This window comes from Triticum dicoccoides, chromosome 4A, assembly GCF_002162155.2.
Source record: "Triticum dicoccoides isolate Atlit2015 ecotype Zavitan chromosome 4A, WEW_v2.0, whole genome shotgun sequence".
NCBI lineage: Eukaryota > Viridiplantae > Streptophyta > Magnoliopsida > Poales > Poaceae > Triticum > Triticum dicoccoides.
In genome coordinates, this window is record NC_041386.1 from 87,182,955 (window position 1) to 87,191,517 (window position 8,563).

Sequence of the window (8,563 nt, forward strand, 5' to 3'; positions counted from 1 at the left end):
AAGTAAAGGGAAGGGAAGATGAAACCAGTGACTCACTGAAGACAATGATTTGTTGGACCAGTTCCAGTTGCTGTGACAACTGTACGTCTGGTTAGGGCGGCTAGGTATTTAAACCTTAGGACACACAGTCCCGGACACCCATTCCTGAACACGCAGCTCAGGACACCCAGTCCTCATCGTATTCCCCTTGAGAGCTAAGGTCACACAGACCTCGCCCAATCACTCTGGTAAGTCTTCAAGGTAGACTCCCAAACTGTCAGGACCCCGACTCAATGTCACATCGATCTAGCCGGTAACACCTCATATCACTTTGCGGCCTCACGCAAGGTATCCCCACGGGTGTCGCCTTACCTTTGCCCGGGACCATTTGCGCCTTTTGGCTCACGTATATGATAGTGTCGCTAGCATCCATATGATAAGGAGCCCGAGCTGACATGACTAGTCGTAAACCCAAAGTGGCACAGACTTACAGGGACAGGCATCCATGACCCAGCTTCGAACGTGTCGGTCATCAGCAAGTGGGTCCGGGCTGTAGCACTGGGCTAGCAGGACTCCGGTAAACCGGGCTGTAGCGGGCTAACAGGACTCCGGTACTCAAAGCGTGACATTTCCCCGAAGGGACAGACACAGGAACGAAGAAGGACACATGCCGGCCAGCCTAAGTGTTCCAGAGCAGTAGCAAGCTACCATGGCTCAGCGGTAACACTAGGAGGCATTTCCCGGTAAGAGAGGCTACTAAGGATAAACAACTAGATGGTCAGATCCCACACATACCAAGCATTTCAGTCATACACACAATATGCTCGATATGTGCAAATACAACGAAGCATCACAACATGACTCTACGACACAAGTACTTTATTTAAGGCTCAGGGAGCCATACATAACATACACAAAGGTACGGGTCTCACGACCCAACATACAATTCATACAGTCATACAAACCAGCAGCGGAAGTAACTTGTCTGAGTACAGACAACTAGTAAAATAAAAGAGGCTTGGAAAGCCTAGCTATACTACGTGGTCCTTCACAAGCTCAGGGTCACCACCTGGGTCTTTAGCCTACTCGTTGATGTCAACGTCTACATAGAACCCATCAGAAGGTGTTGCAGCGTCTTCTGTAAAAATGTAAATTATAGCAACATGAGTACAAAGGTACTCAGCAAGACTTACATCAGATCCTACATACATGCATATTATCAAGAAGGGTTGGTGGAGTTATTGCAGCAAGCCAGCTTTGACTCTTGGCTAGACTATCCTACGATACTCCAACTTGAAATGGTTTTGCGCACACGAGTCCACTACTCACCACTTCAATACACTACCGAGGATCCACCTCCGTCTTCCTACGGAAGAGCCATCCTCGGCACTCACACTTATCTTGAGGCTTTTAACAGTTTCCATTTACTTGTCTATGAACTGTATAGGCAACCAAGTAGTCCTTTACCGCGGACGCGGCTATTCGAATAGATTATGATAACCCTGCAGGGGTGTACTTCTTCATACATGTTTCCACCACTTAGCGTCTGCACACGACATGTGCTCGGCAGACTTCAAGCGAAAGCCGACGTGGGTGTAGACCACGACCTACCTAAACACTTAAGCCTCTAGTCCAGGTTTATCGCCTATTCAGGTTCCATCCGCAGGGAGTCCGGCCGAGGTTTCCCATACGGCCCCGAACGATGTGAACAGGGTTCCCGAGATACCTAACGGGTATTCGGTACACCCGGCCACGTACCTACCGCATCACAGCCCACCCCTATGGTCAGCGCTGTCCACGGCCTCCAGTAGTCTACAAACACCAGAAACTACTTGCAACTCCTGGACAGAGAGCTAGGGTGAATAAGAAGTCGAGCGGGGTCATATTTCAGGGCCCAATGCATGGTAGTAGCTGTATCTTAAATCACACATACAGATCTCAGTGCTTAAGGTCGGCTTCAATGAAACAACCCACCATGTACTCCTACATGGCCTCTCATCGATACCTTTACCAAATCGTGTTCACCACACCACTTTCATTACCGACATAATCATTTCACTCTAGCCATCACCCAGATGAACCAGACCTGACACGACTCTAAGCATAGCAGGCATAGCAAGGTAGGAACAACACATACATATGGCTCAATCAACTCCTACACATGCTAGTGGGTTTCATCTAGTTACTGTGGCAATGACAGGTCATGCAGAGGAAATGGGTTCAACTACCGTAGCACACAGCAGTTTGAAACGCGTTGTCTTAATGCAGTAAAAGAGAGCAGGAGCGAGAACATGGGTTTGTATCGATATGATCAAATGGTTGGTTGCTTGCCTGATGGTTCGATGCACTGATACGGTTCTTCGTTAGGGTAATCACGGTACTCCTCGGAGGCAGAACCTGTCGCAAGGACACCGATACACAACCATCACCAAACAATGTGCAACAATATGATGCATGCATGAAACATGGCAATATGAGTGTGTTGGGCTAATGCAACTAAAACCAGAAGGGTTTGAGCAAATTTGAATCAAGGATTCAAATTTCAAATTCAAATATGGCCTTTTAAAGTGCTTTTCCTTGTTCTGCTTAAAACATCAATTTAACTTGTTTGATCATGCATGAAAATAGTACAGATGGATAGATTGGATTTTTCTGATCATTTTTCATATATAATTTGTCCAATTTGGAGTTACAGAATAAAAGTTATGAATTTATGAAGTTTAAATAATATTCTGGAATTTCCTGATTTAATTTAAATCCAGAAATATAATTATTGCGCCAGCATGACGTCAGCATGACGTCAGTGGTCAACTGCGGCTGGCTAAGGTCAAACCTGACGTGTGGGGCCCACACGTCAGTGATAGGGGGGTTAAACAGAGTTAAATTAATCCTAATTACTAATTAGTGGCGCTGGGGCCCACTGGTCAGTGTCAGGGGGTTAACTAACAGTGGTTAGCGCTAATGATGTCCACCTGGCCGACGGGGCCCACGCGTCAGTGACCCTGGGGGGGTCAAACCCCAGGTCGGACAAGTCAAACCCCACCGGCGACATGACGCCGGCGAGGTCCGAGACGGCGGCGTGATGCGGGATCGCGCTACAGGGCACGGGCGAGGCTGTGCTTGGGCTCGTTGGAGAGCCCTTGCTCCCGCGCGTCGAACGGTGGTGGTGGCCGGGCCTGAGGTGGCCGGAGTCGACGGTGGCGAGCTCGGCTGCGGCCGCCGGAGTTCGGTCGTGCACGGAAACGGGGTTGGAGCTCGAAGGCGAGCTAAGCGAGGCGCTAGGGATGCTCTATGGAGCCTTACGAACTCGTTGGACTCGCCGGGGTGACCAAATGGTCACCGGAGCTGCGTCGACGGCGAGCTCGGCGACGGCGGAGGTTCGGCCGTGGTGGGGAGGAGGCTGCGGTGAGGGAACGAGGGGGAGAAGAGGGGTAAACGGTGGCGTAGCTCACCGCGGTTGCAGTGGGCGTCGAAGCGGGCTCGGGGACGCGCTGGAGACGGCGAATCGACGGCGACGGTGGTCGGAGTCCGAGGAGGGGAACGGCGACGTGACGGCGATGCAGGGCTTCCGGAGACCCGTGGAGCGGTGGGGAGGAAGAGGAGGTCGAGGCGGAGCTCCTGAGCTAGTCGGGGGAGCGAGGGGTGGCCGGAGTCGGCTGCTATGGCGAACGGCGGCGACGGTGGTGTTCGGCCGTGTGAGAGAGAGAGCGAGGGAGAGGAGGGGAGAGCCGAGGGCGAGTGAGAGAGAGCAGGGGGGAAGGCTTGGCGTCGTCCAGGGCATCGAGGCGAGGAGGGGAGGGCAGGCAGGCAGGGAGAGAGGTGGCGTGGCGCGGTGGCGCGCGCGCGCGCCGGCCACACTCCCCTCCCTCTGTCGGGACGAAGACGACAGAGGAGGGAGGCGGGCTGGGCCGCCTGCTGGCTGGGCCGGCCAGCTGGCTGGGCTGCACAGGGAGGAGCCCAGGTAAGTTTCTCCCTTTATTTATTTTTCTGTTTCTGTTTTTATTTAATATATCTGCAACTTTGTTGAATTTAATAAAATACCTAGGCAACTTCAAAAATCACCAAATTACTCCTGGTCCATAGTTGGATTATTTCCAACATGAAACATTTTAGTTTGGAGATATTTGAGCATTTAAATATTTTATATAATTTTAAATGCTCAAATTCAAATATTTATGATTTAATTCAAAAACCCTAGGATGGCCTAGGAAAATGTGCACCACTTTTGGCAGAGGTTCTGAACCAAGACAAAAATGATGGGCATTTTAGAAGGGCATTTCAGGTTCATTGAAAATTATTTTAGTAACCCTAGTTGGTTTCAGAGGGGACTGGGGGTTCTGTCATCCCCATTTCAAGTTTCTGATGAAAAAGTAAACATGATGCAACACTCTAATGCATGGCTAACTAGGATGTGACACAAACCTTCACAGACTTCGTTCACCGGCAATCCACAATGTCTCTTGGATGCTCAGAACGCAACGCCTAACCGGCTAGAGGATGCACAGTCCTCAAGTGTAATAAGTCTTCAGATCACACAGACAAGAAGACTTAGGTGATGCCTAATTCTCTTTGGCTCTGGGTGGTTAGGGCTTTATCCTCGCAAGGAATTCTCTCTCAAAGGCTTCGAGGTGGGTTGCTCTCAAACGACAAAAGCCGTACTCTAAATCTGAGCAGCCAACCGTTTATGGTTGTAGGGGGAGGGCTATTTATAGCCACTTGGCAACCCGACCTGATTTGTCCGAAATGACCCTGGGTCACTAAGGAACTGACACATGTTCCAACGGTCAGATTTCAAACTCACACGACAACTTTACTTGGGCTACAAGCAAAGCTGACTTGTCCGACTCTGGACAAGATTCGCTCTCATAGTCTTCACTCGAAGACATAGGTTTTGTTTAAGCATCACTTCAGTCATTCTGACTGGTTCTCTTGGACCCCACTTAACAGTACGGTGGTTCCTATGACTCAACACAGAAGAAAAAGAACTACGAAAGATCTAAGTCTTCGAGCTCCATAGGCTTCATGTGGTGTCTTCTCTTGTCATAGTCTTCAATGTGAATATCTTCATATACCACCTTTGACTTCAATGTCTTCATACATTTTTAGGGGTCATCTCTGGTAGGAAAACCGAATCAATGAGGGACTTCTACCTGTGTTATCCTGCAATTCTCACAAACACATTAGTCCCTCAACTAGGTTTGTCGTCAATACTCCAAAACCAACTAGGGGTGGCACTAGATGCACTTACACCGCCGCGTGCCCCGTCTTCGATGGAACTGAATATCCCTACTGGAAGAATAAGATGCGCATGCATCTTGAAGCCATTGATGTCGACCTATGGTATGTCGTCAAGAACGGCGTTCCCAAGGCTGGAGAAGGTGTCACTGTTGCTGATGTCAAGAAGTTCGTTCAACTGGACTCTACTACCAAGAATATCATATGTGGTCATCTGACCAAAGGACAGTATGGCCGTGTGAGTGCGTTGGAGACTTCCAAGCTAGTCTGGGACTGGCTCTCCAAGTTCAATGAAGGCGTCTCCACCCAGAGAGATCAGAGAATCACTGTCCTTCGCAACCTCTTCAACCGCTTCAAGAGAAATAACAATGAGAATGTCCATCTCACGTTTGAACGACTCACTGACATCACAAATGAGCTTCAAGCCCTCGGCGCCACTGAGTTCACCAAGCATGAAGTCGTCAAGACACTCCTGAGATCACTTGACAGTTCGTTTGACACCCTAGCCCTGATGATTCAAGAATGCCCTGATTTCAAGACACTCGATCCGTCTGACATACTTGAGAGGCTCAACACACACGAGTTTCAGCTTTCTAAGAAAAGAGACATCTACAGTCCCAGCTATGGGCGAACTCGTGCCTTGAAGGCAAAAGTTGTCTCCTCATCCGAAGAAGAATCTGACAGCAGTTCTGATGATCGTGAAGACATTGGAAAGGAGCTTTCTATGCTTGTGAAGAAGTTCCAAAAATTCACCAAAAAGAAAGGGTTCAGAAAGTCTTCACGATCAAGCTCAAGGAATGATGAAGCTTCCGCTCATGACTACAAGAAGAGAACATGTCACAAGTGCAAGAAGCATGGCCACTACATCTCTGGGTGTCCACAGTGGGACAATGAGAACAACAAGAAGAAGAAGAGCAAGGAGTATGACTCTGACGACAAGAAGAAGAAGAAATACTCAAAGTCTTCTTCCAAGTCTTCCTCAAAGTCTTCATCACACAAGAAGAGCTCATCTGGCAAGGCACGTGTGTTTGTTGGCAAGGAAATGGATTCTGAGGAGGAGTCTGCTTCTGAGGAGGCGGAGGTGGAGTCTGAGGAGGAGTCTGATTCTGGCGTTGCGAGTCTGGCTAGAGCATACGTTGCCAAGTCCATCTTCAACACTAAAGACAATGACTTCATCACCGACACCGACGCAAATGACAAGGACTACTTCGCTCCTTCCTACTGCTTCATGGCACGTGGTGCCAAGGTAAACACACGCACTAGTCACTATCAAACATCCAGTGACGATGAATCTGATTGTGATTCCAAACCTAGCTACAAAGCACTTGCTAAAATTGCAACTGAACAACAGAAAGCTATGGAACACATTCAAAAACTGTTAGACAAAAGCAATGATCTGTTAGACGCTGAAATGACTCGATCTCAGTCCTTAATTGAAGACATAAAAAATCTTCACGTTAAGTATGAGGAACTTGAAAGTCGTCATGAAACGCTCTCAACAACTCATGAAAGGATGTCCTACGATTATCTTCAAAGGAAGCAAGACCTTGAGAAATTGAGAGCGGCTCATGAAGATCTTCAAAAGGAAAATGAGTCACTTCGCGCCAAACAGATTAGTTCCGCTTAGGAAGGATTTGAACCACCATGTCTTAAATGCATTGAGCGTGATAACGCTACTTCTGTTGCTGAAAGTTCTACTGCTGCTACTGTTGCAATATCTTCACCTGTTGATGTGGTAACTAACCCCTCTGCTGAGGATACCACTACCATTGCTGATGAGAATGCTAGGTTGAAGACACTGCTTGAAACAGGGATGTACAAAAGTCTCAAAGGGCATCAGACACTATGTGATGTCCTCAAAAGGCAGATCCTGAACCGAAACCCTAGGAAAGAGGGTGTTGGGTTCGAAAGGAAAATGAATGTCGATGGCTCTTACTGGAAACCTGAGTAGTACCCCAAAACTACATGGGTTGCTGCAAAGGAACCTTCAGTGGATGCATCCACCCTATCTGGCTTCACTTGTGCTAATCCCATTGTTATTGATGAATCCTTTGATGCAAACTACAAATTGTTTAAGAATCAGAATGGTGAAGTGTTTGCCAGGTATATTGGTACTAACTGCAGGAATGGACCGCCTATGAAGAAGATCTGGGTGCCAAAAAGGTGTTTGGAGAATCTTCCTGTGAATGTCATCATGACACCATAGGTGAAGAAGACAAACCCCAGACCACATGCTTCATATGGTCCAAAGGCTTCATACAAACAGAGGACTCACCGGAGTCGCACTAACGCAAATGTTTTGCAGGGAAGCCATACTCAGGCCTATGAATATGAGCGCGCTTCATCAAACCGCCATGTTCATAAGACCAAGAACTATTCTGCTTATTCTTATGAGTACTATTGTCCACCTGCAAGACTTTTTGCTAGGGCTCCAAAGCCAAAATTCTCAGACACTGCACTTAGACTCATTGCTTCAAAGCCACCCTTGAAGATGTGGGTGGCTAAGAAAGCTTAACTCTCTTTTGCAGGGAAAGGTCTCCAGCATAAAACCAAAATCGTCTGACGCTATTGCTGGGGACCTTAAACATCTTGTAGGGCACAAGATCAAATGCCCAAATGGTCTTATTATGTACTTTGTTCCTAAATCGCTTGCTACTCGCCCTATCAGTCCAAATCTCGATCTAAGCTTTCATAACCCACTAGTTCGTCAAATGTTTTTGCTTCACAATTCACTTCGTGAAGCCTATCCCCCTAACTGCACTGTAGGGTACGACACCAGCAGATTCAGAATGGATTATTGATAGTGGGTGTACCAATCACATGACTGGCAAGAGAAGCCTTCTTATGGACTCAACCTTACGTCCATCCGACAAAAGTCACATCACATTTGCTGACACTGGTAAAAGTAAGGTATTGGGTCTAGGTAGAGTTGCAATCTCAAAGGATCAACACATGGATAAAGTCATGCTTGTTGAATCCCTTGGCTTCAACTTAATGTCTGTCTCAATGCTTTGCGATTTAAACATGATTGTGATGTTTGGAAAATATCGTTGCCTTGTTCTATTGGAATCTGACAAGTCTCTAGTGTTTGAAGGGTATCGGAAAGATGATTTGTACGTGGTAGATTTCTCAACAGGACCACAACTTGCCGTATGTCTTCTAGCAAAAGCTTCAGAATGCTGGCTCTCGCATCGGAGGCTGGGGCATGCTAGCATGAGGAACCTGCACACCCTTGCAAAGAAGAAGCATGTCATAGGCATCGAGGGCGTCAAGTTCAAGAAAGATCACTTATGCGGTGCCTGTGAAGCAGGAAAGATGACGAGGGCCAAGCATCCCTCGAAGACAATCA